This window comes from Pyrus communis, chromosome 2, assembly GCF_041283825.1.
Source record: "Pyrus communis isolate YQ-2024b chromosome 2, ASM4128382v1, whole genome shotgun sequence".
Classification (NCBI taxonomy): domain Eukaryota; kingdom Viridiplantae; phylum Streptophyta; class Magnoliopsida; order Rosales; family Rosaceae; genus Pyrus; species Pyrus communis.
Window position 1 is genome coordinate 19,723,504 of NC_142566.1, and position 18,958 is coordinate 19,742,461.

General features: G+C 34.8%; 1 pseudogene; it reads right to left on the reverse strand.

Annotated features, from left to right (window-relative positions):
• Positions 1–9,296: 9,296 nt before the first annotated feature.
• LOC148698692 (methylesterase 1-like) lies at positions 9,297–18,539 on the reverse strand (annotated as a pseudogene).
• Positions 18,540–18,958: the final 419 nt, after the last annotated feature.

Here is an 18,958-nt window from a genome sequence, read left to right on the forward strand (position 1 = left end):
GCAAATGAAACTCAAACTTACCCAACCCAAAAAAAAAAAAGGAATATTCATCCAAATTTAAACTCTTCCTACAGACGAATCGATGGAGTGCGGAGCAATGGACAGACGGATCAATGGAGTGAGCAGCGGAGGTGAGAAAGAAACCAAGGCCGAATTTATAAGGTTTTTCAACGAAATTGGGTAAATTGCTACAAAAACAAAGCTTTTGATGGCAGTTTTGAAGATATTCTGGTGCATAGAGTCCCATCTTCACAAAGTTGGCTCGGAGGAGGAAGAAGGGTTCTTCTGGCATAAGCAGAGGGACGAATGGGAAAACGTGAAGAAGGTTTGAGAGGAAGTATAAACAAGGGTGCTTGTGGGGACATAGGATTAAAGTAGATATGGAAGCCACTATGAGAGAGAGAAAAGAAGAGGACAAAAATTGAGGAACTGAAAAAGAGGAAGGTGTTGAAAACATTGGCATTGTTATGAATGCCCAGACACAGATTTTTCAATACCCACAAATGTGATGTAGACTTTGGAAACAAAATGGTCGTATTTTCAAAGTCATGTGATGTAAATTTCAAAATGTAATAATGCTAGTTGCTCTATAAATAGAGCACTCGATTGCAATCAAAACACATAGCAAGAAAGGAAAGATCTATAACATCAATATCTATTCCTACCTCTTTTATTTGTCATCCTCTTGTGCTATAGTTACAGTGTAATATTTTGCACCTACTTCGCTCCTGTTACTAGTAAATGTTATCTCTCTAACTTTGACCTATTTATAATACGTTATCAGCACAACTTTCTAAATATAACCATTCCTCATTTCTCTTCGCCGAAAGAAATCATTTCTCTTCACTGAAAAAAAAAACGTTTTCTCTAAGGATTTTACTGTTCATCTTCTTCCTCTGCCTCAACTACTGGATATACCCTCGCGAAGAACTGTTTGCATCATGCTTGCTTTTAGTTCTCAACCTAACAGTTACATATATCTTTGATTTCTTGTTTGGTGTAAATCTTGATTACTAATCCAGTATTTATTTATATTAATTTTACTACAATGCAAGATCGTGCGGTACAATTGCCCATCTTGAACTGCAAATTTAATCTTACTGCAATCCATGATGGTGCGGTATCATCTCCTATCTTAGACTGCAGATCTAATTTTACTGCAAATTTTAGGTGGAGCGGTATAATCGCTCACCCTACCCTGCGTATTTAAATTTGCCTGCTGTTTAATTTCATTGCAATTTTAGGTGGTGCGGTATAATCGCCCACCCTGCTCTGCATATTTAAATTTTCCTGCTACTTGAGTGGTGTGGAATAATCACCCATTCTATGTTATGAGAATGGTGCGATACAATTGCCCTCCTCATTCATCATGTAAATCTTGAGCTTGAAGTTTCGAGTGCTTATCATTTTGGCCTAAAGATCAAAACGAAAAATTTGTAAGAACCAGATTTTCTAACACTATATTCCCCATATTACATATTATTGCAAGTTCTTACACATCTCAGTTTTCTTTCAGAAAAGAAAATAGCAAACTTGGCAAAGCTTGATTTTGCTGCCCTGTACCTTACCTGGGTATCTGGAAGCAGGAAATCTTGGAGATACCATTACGGAAGAAAACAATTCATCCTTTCAAGATTTGGCGAAGGCCATGATCTTTCTTCGTCGCCATCTTGATGAGGGACTAAAGAGCGAGTACTTAACGGTTGAAGATCCGTTAGCTCTCTAAAAGGCATTGAGAAACAAATACAATCACCAGACAACGGTGATTCTTCTAAGGGCTCGCTATGAATGGACTCACCTAAGGATCCAGGATTTCAAGTTAGTGGCTAAGTATAATTCTGCGTTGTTCAAAATTACCTCTCAGATGAAGCTCTATAGGGATACCATTATAGGAAGATATGCTGGAAAAGACTTTCAACACATTTCATGCCTCTAACGTGCTCCAGCAGCAGCAGTATAAAGCACGAGGCTTCACTGAATACAATCAGCTGATATCTGTGCTCTTGGTAGCTGAACAAAACAATGAGCTCCTGATGAAAAATCATCAGTCCCAACCCACTGGATCTGCACCATTCTCAGAAATGAATGCTGCTTTCCTTAAAGTGAACGCTACATCCTCTGGTGGCAATAATCATAAACGAAGACGTAGCCATAAGTGAAGCCTTTGGAACAGAAAAAACAAGAATCAAGGTGGTCAGTTTCACAACCATATTCCAAGGCAAAATTCAGGCCCGAGCTTTAAAAATGGAAATCACCACAAAGGCAAACCTCGTATGAACAATGCTCTTAGAAACTCTGATGGAGCTTGTCATAGGTGGATGGCAATGGGCACTGGGCGCGTATTTGTCGTACCCCAAAACATCTGGTGAATCTATATCAAGCCTCTCTCAAGGAGAAAGGCGTTGAGACTAATTTCCTCGACCAGGCTAATCCAATGGATATACCTGATCCAATGTGTGACTTATCAGGGCAGTTGAACACAACCCACCTAGAGGTCTTGGACTTCATGGTGGAAAAGGGAAATTAAGTATACCAGTCCAATTAAACCATTGATAGTTGATGTACTTTTATTATGCTGAACTTGTAGTTTAAAAACTAGCATTTCAAATTCAATAGAAGTGGCATTTAAATTTCCTATTATAAATTACTTTCAATTATGATTCCCTTACTCATAGAGTATGGATAAAAACTATGGTCATTCTCAAAACATGAGAAATAGCAGAGACATTTGTCTTGCAGACAGCGCAACCACGCATACAATACTTCGAGATCGAAAGTATTTCTCAAGATTTATGCTTACAAAAGTAACGGTAACAACAATATCAGGGCAATCATATGTGATTGAAGGCTCAAGGAAAGCCCAGATTATGTTACCAAATAGAACAATATTGTCTATACAGAATACGTTGTACGCTACTCGATCTACTTGAAATTTGTTGAGTTTTAAAGACATACGTTTAAATGGATACCACATTGAAACAAAAAGTGCAGAAAATATGGAGTATCTATACATTACCTCCAATAATACCCAAAAGCGTATATTGGAGACATTGCGTGGTTGGATGAGTGGATTGTATTATACATACATAAAGACAGTTGAATCACATACTGTAATGAACCAGAAGTTCATTGATTCAAAAGTTTACATGTTTTGGCATGATCGTCTGGATCACCCAGGATCTACCATGATGCATAGAATCATTACCAACTCTAATGGACATCCATTATTGAGCAGACACATTGTTATCTCAAATGTTAACCCTTGTGAGGCTTGTTCTCAAAGGAAGTTGATAATTTGACCATCACAACTAAAGGTTAATGCTGAATCCCCATCATTTCTGCGAAGAATTCAAGGGGATATTTGTGGGCCTATTCAACCATCTTGTGGACCATTTCGATATTTTATGGTTTTGGTTGATGCATCTACCCGATGGTCATATGTTTGTCTCTTGTCTACTCCAAATGTAGCTTTTACGAGACTTCTTGCTCAGATAATTAGGTTGCGATCACAGTTCCCAGATTATCCCATTATGAATTTACGTCTCAAACTTTTGATGATTACTGCATGACATTAGGCATTGATGTTGAACACCTTATTCATCATGTCCATACTCAAAATGGTTTAGCAGAAACATTGATCATGTGGCTTCAGTTAATAGCTCGCACTCTACTCATGAAAACAAAATTGCCAGTTTCTGCATGGGGACATGCCATCTTACATGATGCATCATTGGTTCGATTAAGACCTATAGTCAACCACAAATACTCATCAGTACAACTCATGTTTGGGCATCAACCAAACATTTCACATTTACGAGTTTTTTGTTGTGTTATTTATGTACCTATTGCACCACCACAACGCATTAAAATGGGACCTCAGAATTTATGTGGGTTTTGATTCACCATCTATCATTAGATATTTGGAACCCTTGACAGGTGATATGTTTACAGTTCGTTTTGCTGATTGTCACTTTGATGAGACAGTTTTCCTGACATTAGGGAGAGAATAGTCCGTTCCAGAAGAACGGTAAGAGCTGACATAAGTTGTACCCACCTTGTCTCATTTTGATCCACGTAGCACTCAATGTGAAAATGAAGTGAAAGGATTGTTCATCTTCAAAGTATTGCCAATCAAATGCCAGATGCATTTAATGATGCTATGAAAATTACAAAATCACATATACAAGCTATAAATGCACTTACAAGAATTGATGTTCCTGTTGAACAAAATAAAGTGGCAACGAATGATTCATCTGGTGCACGCCTAAAGCATGGTAGACCTCCAGGTTCAAAAGATTCAGCCTCTCGAAAGAGAAAGTCGAAGGCACAACTAAATCCAAATGAAATCATTCAAGAAGAAAAAATGAATGACACATCCACAATTCATGATTCTGTACTTTCAGAAAAAGAAAAAGTCCTTGATGAGACACATATACCTGAAGAAACAGAGGTACATGAAAGCAAAGAAATCTCCATAAATTATGCTTGTACTAATGAATTGTGGGATCGGAATGAAATAATCATCGACGACATGTTCGCATTCACGGTAGCCACTGAAATTATATTAAGTGATGATCATAAGTCCCGTTCTAATGATGAAAGCAAACAGAGACAAGATTGGTCTAAGTGGAAAGATGCAATCCAGGCAGAATTACATTTTTTGAAAAGGCAAAATATTTTTGGACCAGTAGTCCAAACCTCGCCTGGTATAAACCCCATGGGTTACAAATGGGTATTCACAAGAAAATGCAATGAGAACAACGAGATTACAACATATAAAGCAATACTCGTTGCACAAGGTTCTTTGCAAAGACCTGGAATTGATTATAAGGAGACATACTCTCCTGTAATGGACTCAATTACGTTCCGTTACTTACTAAGTTTAGTGGTTTCAAAAAAACTTGACATGCGACTTATGGATATCATCACCGCGTATCTATATGAAAATTAGATGCTGACATATATATAAAAGTCCCAGAAGGACTTAAGTTGCCTGAAACAACTAACAAACCACGAGGTATGCTCTCAATCAAATTAAGGCGATCATTGTATGCGCTGAAACAATCTAGACGAATGTGGTATAATCGTCTTAGTGAGTCCTTGATTGAAGAAGGATATATCAACAATGTCATTTGCCCTTGTATTTTCATTTAGAAATCTAACTCTGGATTTGCTACAGTGGCAGTATATATCAATGATATGAAACTAGTTGGAACCCCTAAAGAGCTCAATAAAACTACTGAATATCTGAAAAGCGAATTTGAAATGAAAGACCTTGAAAAAACAAAATTTTGTCTCGACTTGCAGATCGAGTATTATGCTAGTGGATTTTGGTCCACTAATTAGCTTAGATTGAAAAAATCCTGAAGCGGACAAGGCTTATCCACTCAGCACGCCAATGGTCGTTCATTCTTTGGACATTAAGAAAGATCCATTTCGTCCAAAAGAAGATGATGATTTGGTTCTTGGTCCAGAAGTACCATATTTGAGTGCAATAAGCGTTTTATTGTATTTAGCACAATGTACTAGACCAAATATAGCTTTTTGAGTCAACTTGTTAGCAAGGTATAACTCTGCTCCAACAATTCGTCATTGGAAAGGAGTCAAAGTTGTATTGCGATACCTTCGTGGGACAACAGACATGGGTCTCTTCTACTCAAAGAAACCCACAAATGACTAGATCTTTGTTAGATATGCAGATGTTGGTTTTCTCTCTAATTCGCATAAAGCATGCTCACAAACTGGATATATGTTCAAGAATGGAGATACAACAATCTCATGGCACTTAACAAAGCAAACATTAGTTGCTACATCTTCAAATCATTCAGAAATACTTGCTTTACATGAAGCAAGTCGTGAATATTCTTGGTTATGATCAATGATCCATTATATTCGGAATTCATGCGATCTACCTTTAAAGACAGACACTTCAACTATCATTCATGAAAGATAATGCAGCTTGTGTTGCCCAAATGAAGAAAGGATTCATCAGGGGCGATAAGACTAAATACATATCTTCAAAGTTTTTCAGTGCACATGAGCTTTAGAAGGCTAAAGTTATTGAAGTTAGATAAATCTGTTCCAATGAAAATCTAGCAGATTTGTTCACCAAATCTCTACCAAAGTGCATGTTTCAGAAGATAATGCAAAGTATCGTATTACGTTGACTTACCAAACAACTAAATTTGGAGAATGCGGAATCAGGGAGAAATATATATCAGGGGGAGCATCCATGATACATGCATGTTGTACTCTTTTTCCTTCGATTAGGATTTTTCCCACTGGGTTTTTCCTATCAAGGTTTTAATGAGGCAACATAAGTATATTTAACACTATATCAACAATCCAAGTAAAGTTGTACTCTTTTTCCTTCGCTATGGTTTTTTCCCACTGGGTTTTCCCAAGCAAGGTTTTTAACGAGACAACTGATGTTGATATATGGGCATCCAAGGAAGAGTGTTGAAAACATTAGCATTGTTATGAATGCCCACACACAGATTTTTCAATGCCCACAAATGTGATGTAGACTTTGGAAGCAAAAGGTGTGATGTAAATTTCAAAATGTAATAATGTGAGTTGCTCTATAAGTAGATCACTCGATTGTAATCAAAACACAGAGTAAGAAAGGAAAGATCTATAACATCACTATCTATTCCTACCTCTTTTATTTGTTATCCTCTTGTGCTATAGTTACAATGTAATATTTTACACCTGCTTCGCTCCTGTTACTAGTAAAGGTTACCTCTCTAACTTTGACCTATTTATAACAGAATGGAAGATAAAGTAGAAGAGATGAGGGCATGGAGAAGGTAGAGAGCACGCAAAGTGGATTTGTCAAATTTCAAAGATGTCTAAAATTTTGCAAAATTTGGTGTCCCGCCTTCTCTATTTTTTTTTTTTTTTTTTTTAAATTATGAATGACTGTACCACACGTTATGCCTGTGGTAGATAATAAAAGGCGTTGTGGATATTAATCATATTGATCACGAGCATCACGCATGGTGGCTTAGTATATTTACAACAAGCAACTTTGCGCATGGTTATTAACTACTATTTTACTACGGACTAATATTTGCCTGCGATAAAAAATTGTTATACACCATGTGCTCACTATGCCTGTGGTAAATTTGTATTTTTTACAATGAACTCTTAATGCCCGTGATCAAATTGTCGTGGTAGATGAGCTGTTGTCTTGTAGTGCCTAAAACTAAAATCCTAATCTACAACTAAAATCCTAAAAATTAATTCCAAAATTAATCCTAAAATCTAATCCTGAACATTAATCATAATTTAATCCTAATCTAAATTAATCCAAAAATTAATAAATAAATAAAATAAAAACTGAACAAAATTTTGATCAGCTGCATAAACAAAAAATCCTAATCTGCCCGCCCCTCACCCACCGCCCTTGCACCACCCCTGCACCGTTGAAACTCCCCTTCCCCGCCCCTGCACCACGCCGCCCCCTAGAATCCAATGTTGAAACCCCCATACCACCACCGCATCACCATGCCACCTAGAACCCACTGTCGAAACCCCCACCCTACACGCGCCCAAATCCCTAATATGCAACCCAAAATCCTAATTAACCCTATTAACCAAATAACATAAATAAAAGGCTTTTTATTTAGGGTTTCATAACTCATCACTTTTATTCTTAAGATTTAAAATCAATAAAAGTGGTTCCTGAGTTTGTCCATTATCAATCATTTTAGTCATTTCTTGAAAAGTTATGTTAAATAAGGACCAAATGATAAAAATACCCTCAATTTAATAAACAATGGGCCAAAATGATTTGACAAAAATTGAGGATCTTTATGTCATTTTCTCCTTCTTTTTTTTTTTTTTACGACGTCATGTTCTCCTTATTTAATATATGGAGATTTTTCAAGGAATGACCAAAATGATTGATGGTGGACAAACTCTGAGACCACTTCTATTGATTTCAAATCTCAAGGACCAAAGTGATGAGTTATGCAAATCTCAGGAACCATTTTGGCTAAAAAGCTTGAATAAAATTAAAATTAAAATTTGAATTAGAAACTACCTTAACTTGTAAGAGGGAGAATGAGGGAGGGTCGGAAAGGCAGTGAGATCGGAGTGCGCAGTGAATGCCGATCGGAGTAAGATAGAGAAGGAAGAAGAAATGAGGCATGAGATATAATTGAATACGAAGCACATTTTTGTGTACCGCCAAAATTTTTAGAGCCATGCACGACGAAGCATTTGTCGTGTAAGGAGACTCAAATTAAATTATAACACTTAATAACTTGTATATTATTTTGGGAATTGGGAGGCGACAAAACCCTAGTAAATTTCGTTGCATAAGGCATTTTTAGGCAACAAAATAAGATAAATCGCTGCCCAAAGACACTTAGCGCGACGAAATTTTGTGCTTCACAGCATAAGTTTTAAATTAATTATAAACCATTCTTTTCATTTCTGAATTAAGTAATTTTTTTTCTAGGATGATCTTGAAGAAGAGATCTAACTATTAAACAGTTTATATTTTAAAATCAACTTTTCCAAATGTCAATCACATTATATCACTTATGCAATTCGAACATCATCTAATAGTGACGTCGTAACATTTGCAAACTTCAAATGAACCTCTTAATATATGAGGCGTAAGATGAACGATCTCATGGTCAAAGTATGAGTATTGGTATGTATAATAAAACATCTTTGGTAATATCATAGTGCCAAGCAATACCCTATTTTGAGCATCATGTAATACTTTCATGATATTTACAAACTTGAAAAGAAACGTTAATCTATATGGCTACAGTGACGTGATTAATCAATCTCATTAATCTATATGGCCACATTAGTGATTAATCAATCTCATTTCACAATGACTTCTTCATCTCCTCAAGCATTTTTTTTCCTAGATGGTCACTCCATTGACAATTGTTCCGCACTAACGCCTCTTTGTCATGCACAAGCTTGGCATGCGCCTCCCTCTTTGTCATGCACAAGCTTGGCATGCTCATCTGGTGATCATTCATCAGATGTCTAACATTGCAAGACATTTTTTTTCTTCCCTACGAAAAAACAAAAATGTTCAAAACCAATCATAAAATTCTACTAAAAAATCGGCATAACCACCCCTAAAAATTAAGAATTTTCCATAACCTACAAACTTGGATATACATATTGTCCACGTCCAACCAAGATTTACAAAAACAAACTAAGCAAAATAATAAACTTTTATTTTAATTATGCAATAAAACTTTGCAACAACAAATAAAAAAAATAAAAAAATAAAAACCCTCAAAATTCATACAAATTAGATATTACCTGTCTGTTGCACTATCAGATGCCTGACCATCTGGACAAACAGTTGGAGCATCAGCGAAATCTGATGAAATTACCAAACGCAATATCTACAAAATTATAATTTCCATAAATTCGCAAGCCCACAAAATTTTAGACACGATTAAACATTCAAAAAGTAATTTTAATAACCCAAAAAATAATTCGGAGAAATGAAGACTTATTGTCGATATCTTCGATTATCGACGGTGATAGTAGGTAGCTAGGAAAAAGGAAAGAAGATATGAGATATGGGGCAGAAGGAAGTTTTGGATTTTGGAGGAGAAAAAAAAACATTGGGAATTGGGAAGGAGATAAGGAAGAGATAAAATGAGGTGAGAAGGATGCATTTTGAACTGGGAAAACCCATGTGCGACAAAGCCTTTCGTCTCTTAAAGTTTCATCTTCATGGCCTTTTAACTTTCTACCATTATTGTCTCATATAACTTTCTGAAACTTCACGTGACGAAATCTGAAGGTTATTTGTCACGCAAAAATTTTGTTTGACGTGCAAAAAATGGCGCCAAACCCTCATTTTGCTGCAAATTTTGTTTAGAGTTTGTGCGACGAATAGATTACGTTGTCAGGCAAACAACTATTGCACGACGAAATGCTTTGCCCCGCAAATTTTTTGGTTCTTTTTTCTGTGAACATTTGGCGCGATGAAATGTTTGTTTCGTCATGCAAAGTTATCTAGAGCTTCGTAGTTTTAAGTTCTTTTGCGTAAGTAGTTTTTCCTATTAGTGACAAAAAAAAAAAAAAAAAAAAAACATACTTTGAAAGATGAGAAGCCACCACAAGCCAAGCTAAACGCAGGGATCATATTTATGTTCGTGCATGCACTGCATCAACGTATAATATCTTAATAATTACTGTTCTTGTGCACATAAAGAATTGATATGAGATTTACATATAGTGCGTCATGCCTCTTGAACAAAAGTTCCTGGACACGTAATTCTTGGTACATGAATCTCATTTATTCATTTACATTTGGGTGAAGTGCCGGTTTAATTTCTGAATTATCATCTCAGTGAAAATTAGGTCTTTGAATTTTTATATTTATTAAATAACTCCCTAAATTCATTAAAAATTGTTAATTTCATCCCTACTATTATATTCAAAGCTATTTTATCCAATTTTTCGTCAACTTAAGTCATTTGACATACTATAGAGTGTAATACCGTCATTTTCTTGCCAATAAGCCCTCGACATTTCATATATGTTGCCATTCTAACGTCTAATTTACCCTCCAAAGTTAACTCCATACACTATTTATTTATGTAAAATTACCAATCTACCCTCCAATGTGTATTACATCCAAGTAACGTGACTTAAATTGACGGACAATTGAATATAGTATCTTCGAATCTAATATTAGGGATGTAATTAGTATATTTTTATAATTCAATGACTAATTTTTCTGTAAAAATATTTTAGAGACCTAATTTTCACTCAAGTGATAATTCAGAGACTAAATTAGTAGTTCACTTTATTTGGGAGATTGTTCTTGATCATGTAATTTTGCGCATCCAACACTATCGCATGGTTTTGGTCGGCCACGATGAATACTCTAGGAACTAATCCATACTTCTCCTTAGTGAGTTTTATTACATCATAATTATATAAAGGAAAAGTTCTCACCAATGATAGTACTAGATTTAAATCCTGTCCATTACAAACATAAAACAAGGAAAAGTTTAGCTAACCAATATTGGAAAGCCCGAACTTATTTTTTGAAACTATTAGCGCTATACTCTTACACGACATCTTATATTTCTAGTGTGTGTTAAAGAGAACACGATAGGGTTCTTATATACTGCAATAGACACACTTCAAGACTTGCATGTGGTGATAAGAGCTGGTACAAACTTGTCGCCATGACCTTAGGCCCAAAAAGAAAGGAGGTTGCAGGGTTGTTGGTCCGTTGTCATATTTGTATTGAGAGTCCATAATGTCAAATCCTTTGGTAACCTATATGCATTTTTAAGAAAATTATTTTTTAGTTAATTTCCCTTAAGTAGGATTCCAAATGCAATGAACAAGAGATCATGTTAAAGTGTTGTGACAGATATTTAAAAAAAAAAAAAATTAAAAAAAAAGTCATATTCATTCATCACATTTCCTTATTCACCAGAATGAGGTTTGTACAACATATGATCAATAAATTAGGTATACAGTAAAACCTCTATAAATGAGAATGTTGGCACTGAGAAAAATTATTATTTTAGAGTATTTATTAATGAATAAAAAATTTCTCTGTTTTGTTTTTTTTTTTTTTTTTGTTTTTTTTGGTGATATTAAGATAATTTAAGAACAAGATGATCGTCACTTAGTACTACGATTCAATAGTATTCTCTTTCACTTGCAAGTGAGAGGTCTTAAGTTCGATATTCGCCAAAGGCAAATTTGAACTACATTATTGCTAGCTCATTGTGAGGCTAAACATACCTCATCCACTTTAGGTCATCTCCGACCGAAGGGTCCAGTGAGCCAGAAGGCCGAAAATGGCCCTAAAACCGTCTCCAACCGAAGACCAAGCCAAATGGCACGTGGACCCCACTGGACAAAAAACGGCCAAAGGGCCAACCGGGATGCCCAAATAAGTGAGCTAGTCGGCCTCGGCTAGAAAATTTGAATCTCAATGGCTAGTTGACGTCAACTAGCCGTTATTTTTTATTTTATTTTTATGGGCCAAAAATTTAAAAAGAATTTTTAATTAAAGCCCATAAAGGTGATTGGATCTATGTAGGGATGTTGATTTTATAAGCATGTTTAATTGCTCAAACCTCTCCCTTGATTGCTCAAAACTCTCCCACAATCGATGTGGGACAAATATAATGGGTGCCATACATGCAAGGTTTTGCTTGCTCAAGTCTCTCTTGATATGGGACAAATATAATGGGTGCCCCAAATATAAGTTTCCTATTAGAGAAGATAAATGTGCATTTATACATGTAACTATCCCAAACTAAGTTGTACTAGTAATTGGACACTTAAATTAAAAAATTAATTTAACATACAACTATTAACCGCCACAATTAAGTAGACATGAAAGCGGAGCCAATTACTACGACGAAGTAAGTGTTTTCACAATTTATTTTAAATATTTAATTATATTACATTTTATTTAAGTTGTTGTAGTTTTTAAATTTAAATAATAAATTATGTTTGGCCCTCGGTTGGAGATGTTTTTTGTGATAGGGCTAAAACGACCCCTATGGCCCTTTGGCCATCGGTTGGAGATGATAAGAAATATGATCATGCACTGTTCATTAAAATATTAATTTCTTGAAGGGTTAGAGGGCTAAAACGAGCCTTCGGTTGGAGATGGCCTTAGTGTACATAATATTGTTTGTACACACCCAGAAAAACCAAAAAAAAAAATTTAATTTCCTCGAAGATAAAGTACTTAACTCGTTCATCTACATGGAAGAGGATCCTCTCCTGAGCTCAGGATGAGGATCCTCCTGACCACGAAATCCGGGCCGTTCCAAATTAATCCAACAGTTCCAAATAGGGGGTCCTCTAAAAGTTATAATAATTGTAACCGTTAGATTAAAATTGAACGGCCCGGATTTCGTGGTCAGAAGGATCCCCATCCTGTGCTCAGGATAGAATCCTCTTCCCATCTACATGACATCTCATTTATAAGGAATAAAAAAATTCTAAATTGACTGATGAGACAACGGGAGCATTTTGCAAGTATAAAATTGAGCATATCTCTTCTAGTTAAAAGATTTGCAAACAATGGGTTCGACAAAAATATTAGTTGATCACTGCTAACCAATCAATAGTATCAAACAATCTTAAAAGTTCAACATGATATTTGTCGGATGAGATGAAAGAAAACAATGTTAAGAGGTTCAAACCAGCAAAGTATTCCGAGTTTGAAAAAGTATGAGTGGTTTCTCCAATATCAAGATAAAGTGAATATGACTAGAGAAATGATAGCAGAACTTTTAGACTTTTAGTATATACTAGCCTTCATGCACGAGCGTACACGCGCATGCAGAAGACATTTTTTTGAATCACGGCGCACTACTCGCGATTTACACGTTTTAAATGTATTTATATGCGAAATTGACTAAAGGAAAGTCAAATATTTGAAGTAAATGAATAGTTTTAGATCATGCTTGAAGAAACCCCTAATAAACCAATTAAAACAGCTGAATTCACATAATAAAATCGGTTTCTATATAATTTACATTAAGAATAGAGAAAATAATATTTAATAAATAATTGATTGAATCATATTATTGTTAGCCTATTGTGAGGCTAAGCCCACCTCCCTCCACCTTAGTGTAGATAATATTGTTTATTTAAAATTAAAATAAAAAAAAAACAATCATTTGACAATTAATTTAATCACATTATTATCTATGTGCGAAAGACTTTTTTTATAACCAGCATTACACATCTCTTAAAATGTTTTGAACGTATTGAAAAATAGAGAAAATAATATTTAATAAATAACTGATTGAATCACATTATTGCTAGCCCATTGTGAGGCTAAGCCTACCCCCTTCCCCTTAGTGTAGATAATATTGTTTGTTAAAAAAAAAAAAACAATCATTTGACAACTTATTTAATCACATTGTTATCCGCGTGCGAAAAACTTTTTTTATAATCGGAATTATACGTCTCTTAAGATGTTTTGAACGTGTTTAAAAATAGAGAAATTGAATCACATTATTCCTAACCTATTGTGAGGTACTAATTTAAAAAAGCACCAAAAAGTAAATTATTAAAAAAATACTATTAAAATGATGAAAATGCCCCTGCTTTATTTGATGCATTATTTTGGGATGCCTTTGAAGTTTTTTTTTTTTGGGGCATTTTTGTCCAAATATTTTTGTTGAAGCATGGTGACACCAAATCACTATTCACCTTTTCCATTCTTTTTATATATAATAGATGAATTTCATTACCTCTGCATATGCAGTTGAGAAATTGAGAGTAGGACCATACATGACAGCCGTGACAAATACCGCAGCAGCAACTTTCTCAAGAAATCTCTCCATGAAAATAGATATTACGGCCCCACCCAAGCTGTGATCCACGAGGATAACCTTTTCATTTGGTGGTAGAGACACCATGACCTTTGTCAAAGGCTCGACAAATTCCGATAACGAAGGGAGTTGTTGTACCTGAATCGGGTTGATCCCGGATGCTTCCAAGTCTAGAGATGTTACATTGTGACCTGAGTTCCTCAGAAGAGTCGCCACCGTATACCAACTCCATGCCCCATGACAGGCTCCATGTATCAACACAAAATGTTTTGGACTTTGAGTTTTGTTGTGAATGTTGGAGGGCGGGGACGGGGTTGAGGTACTCGCTTTTGCCAAGCAAATAAATTAATGAAAGGAAAAATAAAAGGAGCTTCTCTGTCATGTTCCTCAATTCCAATTTCTGTATCATTAACTCACAATTTCCTTGTTTTGGTTTGCTTCTATCTTCTAACTTTTATATATAGAAATCCGTCTAAGAACTAATAATCGACTCATGGGTAATGCTATGAAGAGCAAATAAGTAGACTAAATTTTATAAACTAAATGATATGGAAGTTAATGATTGGATTATTACTTAAGTGTTGATTAATGTTTTTATTTCTTGTTGGTGACATATCATTTAGTTGCAAATTTAGTCTCTTTAGCATACTCATCGACTCAAAAGTCAAAAGTCTTGAGTTGAAAAGTACTCCCAACTCCAATTTGCTAGAAACTAGTTTTCTAACTCATAGCCACATGGTAATGTTACCAAATTTTTAAACCAAAATTTGTAAACCAATTGATGTGGTTGTTGATTATTGAATTATTACTAAGTATTGATTAACGTGTTTATTTCCTATTGATGACACATTATTTAATTTGTAAATTTAGTTTGAAAATATATTAGTATACAAACGTCACTGCTGCCGCTCCATTATATAAATGGCGTTTATCTTGATCAAGGTAACTAAACTAGACGAAATCTAAGGATATATACATTTTGTGAAAGATTAAAAATATAATAAAACCAAAGAATATAATGTTTGAAAAAAATCTCAAAGCATTCTCTTCTCAGATGTTATCTCCTTCCAACAGTTGCTTGATAGAGTTTCCATCACCCTTTACAAGGTTGGCCTCAGTAAATTCCAGGTTGCTTTGCGCCAACTATATAGATTTTCACTATTTCCATTAAGAAATAATTGCAGGCAATCAAACAATTCATTTATGGGGAAACATATAATTGACATCTGATGGCAATGGTATGAAGTAATCTACAGTACCATGAGTCAAAACAATAGGAGGAAGGAGAGAAGCAACATTTCTAACATTCTGGTCTTGAATCACGAGTTCTTCTCAGACTAAAACTATGAGAGTACAAGAGAATATGTATGGTGAACATTTTAGGAGACCAAGAAGTCTGTACCCTAGAAAGATTGAATGATATAATACCTCGACGGTTGAATTGATCCACTAAGTTAAGCAAATTGTACCTATTTGAAATCAAAAAACTCAGAAGTAACAAAAATACATGAGAATCAACTCGAAGGAAGTTGAGAGCAGCTTTATTTGGTGAGAAAACTTCTTGTTTATTTGCATTGGATATTGTCATTTTTGGTGTAAGAAAAAGAAGCATGTACATATAAACATAAAAACTGTATTCCTGGTCATTTTTTAATGACATGATTTGTACTTGGTGCTGTCGTTAGGGTTTGATTATGGGTGTGCATTTATTAATAAACCTTGATTTTATTGCTAGTCATATCTTGTACTTGATAGTAATTATGCAATAAAATTATAGTGACATTTTATATTTAAAATTTAAGTTGGGTGTAGAAAGAGGTTATATGAGTTTAAATAAAATTTCCCTTGTTGTTATTGAGGGGAAAAAGTGTTCAAATTACGAAAAGCCTTCTAGAATGTTATTATTTAACGAGTTGAAATTACAACAATGTCTACGAATATTTACAAACATATAATGGTAGTACGGACACTTCGCAGCGGAATGAAAAATTGTGAAAACCATATACAATTAGTATTATATTATGTTTCCAAAACAACATGAACGGCTTGAAGAATTGAAAACTAGATTGGAAGTGCCTTCCAACAATATAAGGCTTAAAATAAGGATTTTTAGTCAAAATAGTCTATAAGATTGGCATGAGATTTAAAATCGATAGAAGTGGTTTCTAAGTTTGTCAACCATAAATCATTTTTGTCATTTCGTGAAATTTTTTGTTAAATATTGACCAAAATGACAAAAATGACTCAATTTAACAAACAATTGGCCAAAATGATTTGATAAAGTAGAGGGTATTTTTGTCATTTTATCTTTGTTTAGTGGAGATTTAACACGGAATGACCAAAATGATTGATGGTTGACAAACTCAGAGATCACTTCTATTGGTTTTAAATCTCAAGTACCAAAGTGAAGAGTTATGCCAATCTCAAAAATATTTTGATTAAAAAGCCACAAGATAATGAACTCCAATTTATCCTACAACTACACACGATTTTGTTTCCGCAGTAACATGAAGCGCTGTAGTGTTTTGCAAATATCTATTCACACAAAATTTTGTTTAATGCATTGTTTATTACATTGGAAACTACAAAAATCTCATTTGACACTCTAAACTTTCTATAATTAGAAAGAACATTACACTTGTGAGGAATGTAGAATGAGATTTTTGGAGTGCTAATAACAATTATATATATATATATATATATAATATTGTCTGGTCAAAAGAGATAGACACCTAATCAATGACAACCAACGAAGACGATGTGCCCACCAAGATTTTGAAGATGAATTTAAAAACCCGCTCTGATACCAGTTGATGCTAGACAAATCAAGGGATTCACTCAATTATGGGATTCACTCAATTATGGGCAACGAAACGTGTTTGACATCGTTACTTGTGGATTAATTAACTCAACGGGACTAAAAGCCCAATAGTTAATTTTGGAAGTATGAAACACTTTCTTATATTAGTTTTTTTTTTTTTTTAAATTAACTAATTGACTGTCTAGATCATATAGAGCTAGTTAAATGGAAAGAGATATCTTACAAAGATAAGGTAGATAGTTAATGGGAAATTTGAAAAAATAATCAAATTTTAGGTCCCATATAAAATTATAGTCATTAATTTAATTTTATGAATTATAACCAAAACTTGATTTAAAATTACTAATATACCCTTAATTTTAGGGTTTCTCACGACAATTAAAACACACTTAACACACTTAGATCGGTTGGATGATTCGGTCTAGGTTTCCATTACATGAATAGGTCCCACACTCGCACAAGTATAGTTTTCCAATTGACACAACCTCTCGTATCTGTGGACATTACATTGTTCTTCACAAACAGAGGCTCCAAGTGCTCCAGCATTAATCTTCGCCCTCATATGAGCATCACACCTCTTGTCATCAGGATCAGCTGCCTCCAAATCTACAATGATCATCCTACGAGTGAGAATCAACTGTACTTACGCCTGTTGTCTGCTCTGGGCGTTTAGCCCGGCAATGTAGAGGAAAAACTGAGCTAAACAAATGGTACCTTTCAATATCCAAAACACTACAAAAACACCGCATGCTTGAGTCGAAAAGCTCTTATCTCCATAACCCAGGGTTGTGATGGTAGAATAAACAAAATAAAATGCATCCACAAGGCTCAATTTCTCAACAGTATCTAGGAAGATTGTGCCACCAATATGAGTAGCAAAAGAAGGATAAAGACCACTATATTTGTACCTTAGCAATCATACATATCACGAACTTACAAAACCACTATCAAAATACTCAACAACATGGTGCCCTCAATTTGAGGTTGTTGCGCAAGCAATATATTTGTTGTTGACAACGTTCCTGACTGATAAACATCAAGATCTTCAAACTCCAAATGCTCCAGCATTTTCGCCCTCTGGAGAATCACCTCTCTCGTTACTTCTAGTACGTGTACATCGGCCTATGTCTTGGCACCACCAGACATGGTATCTTCCTCCTATCCACCACTTCTAAATCCCGCTTTAAAACTTCCAATTGCTTGCTTCCTTCAACAAAATTGGTCTCAGTTGGAATGTACACAAAATTTACCGACCCAACATCAAACGAATAGTAAAGATTTCGTATAGCTGGGGCACTTGTTCCAATCGGTTTAGATGAGTTTCCAAGCATGTTGAACTTAAGACTGTAAGGCAGCCACCACGGTTTCCATGCATGACTGTAATGGCCAATCATACCTGTGATTGCCAATACAAAGTTACAAACATGGTATGAAATCTTGAATATATGCATAACATGACATTAAGAATTTATGAGTACTTTTACATCAAATTTTGGTTATAATTATTATAAAATTAAAATGGTGGCTGTAATTCTATATGAGGTCCAAAATTAAGTTATTTTCCAAATTTCCCATGGTTAATAGTAGGGGTAGCTGCTAGGCAACCCAATAAATAGAAACTAAAAACATAACTTTGAAGTCACTTTGTACTACGGTATAGTGATTCCTCTTTCCTTGTAAGTGAGAGATCTTTGGTTCAACCCTCGTCGTATGCTAACTTGAACCACATTATTGTTGACCCATTATAAGGCTTAGCCCACTCTCTTAACCCCTTAGTATAGATAATATCGTTTATTTTAAAAAAGAAAACATA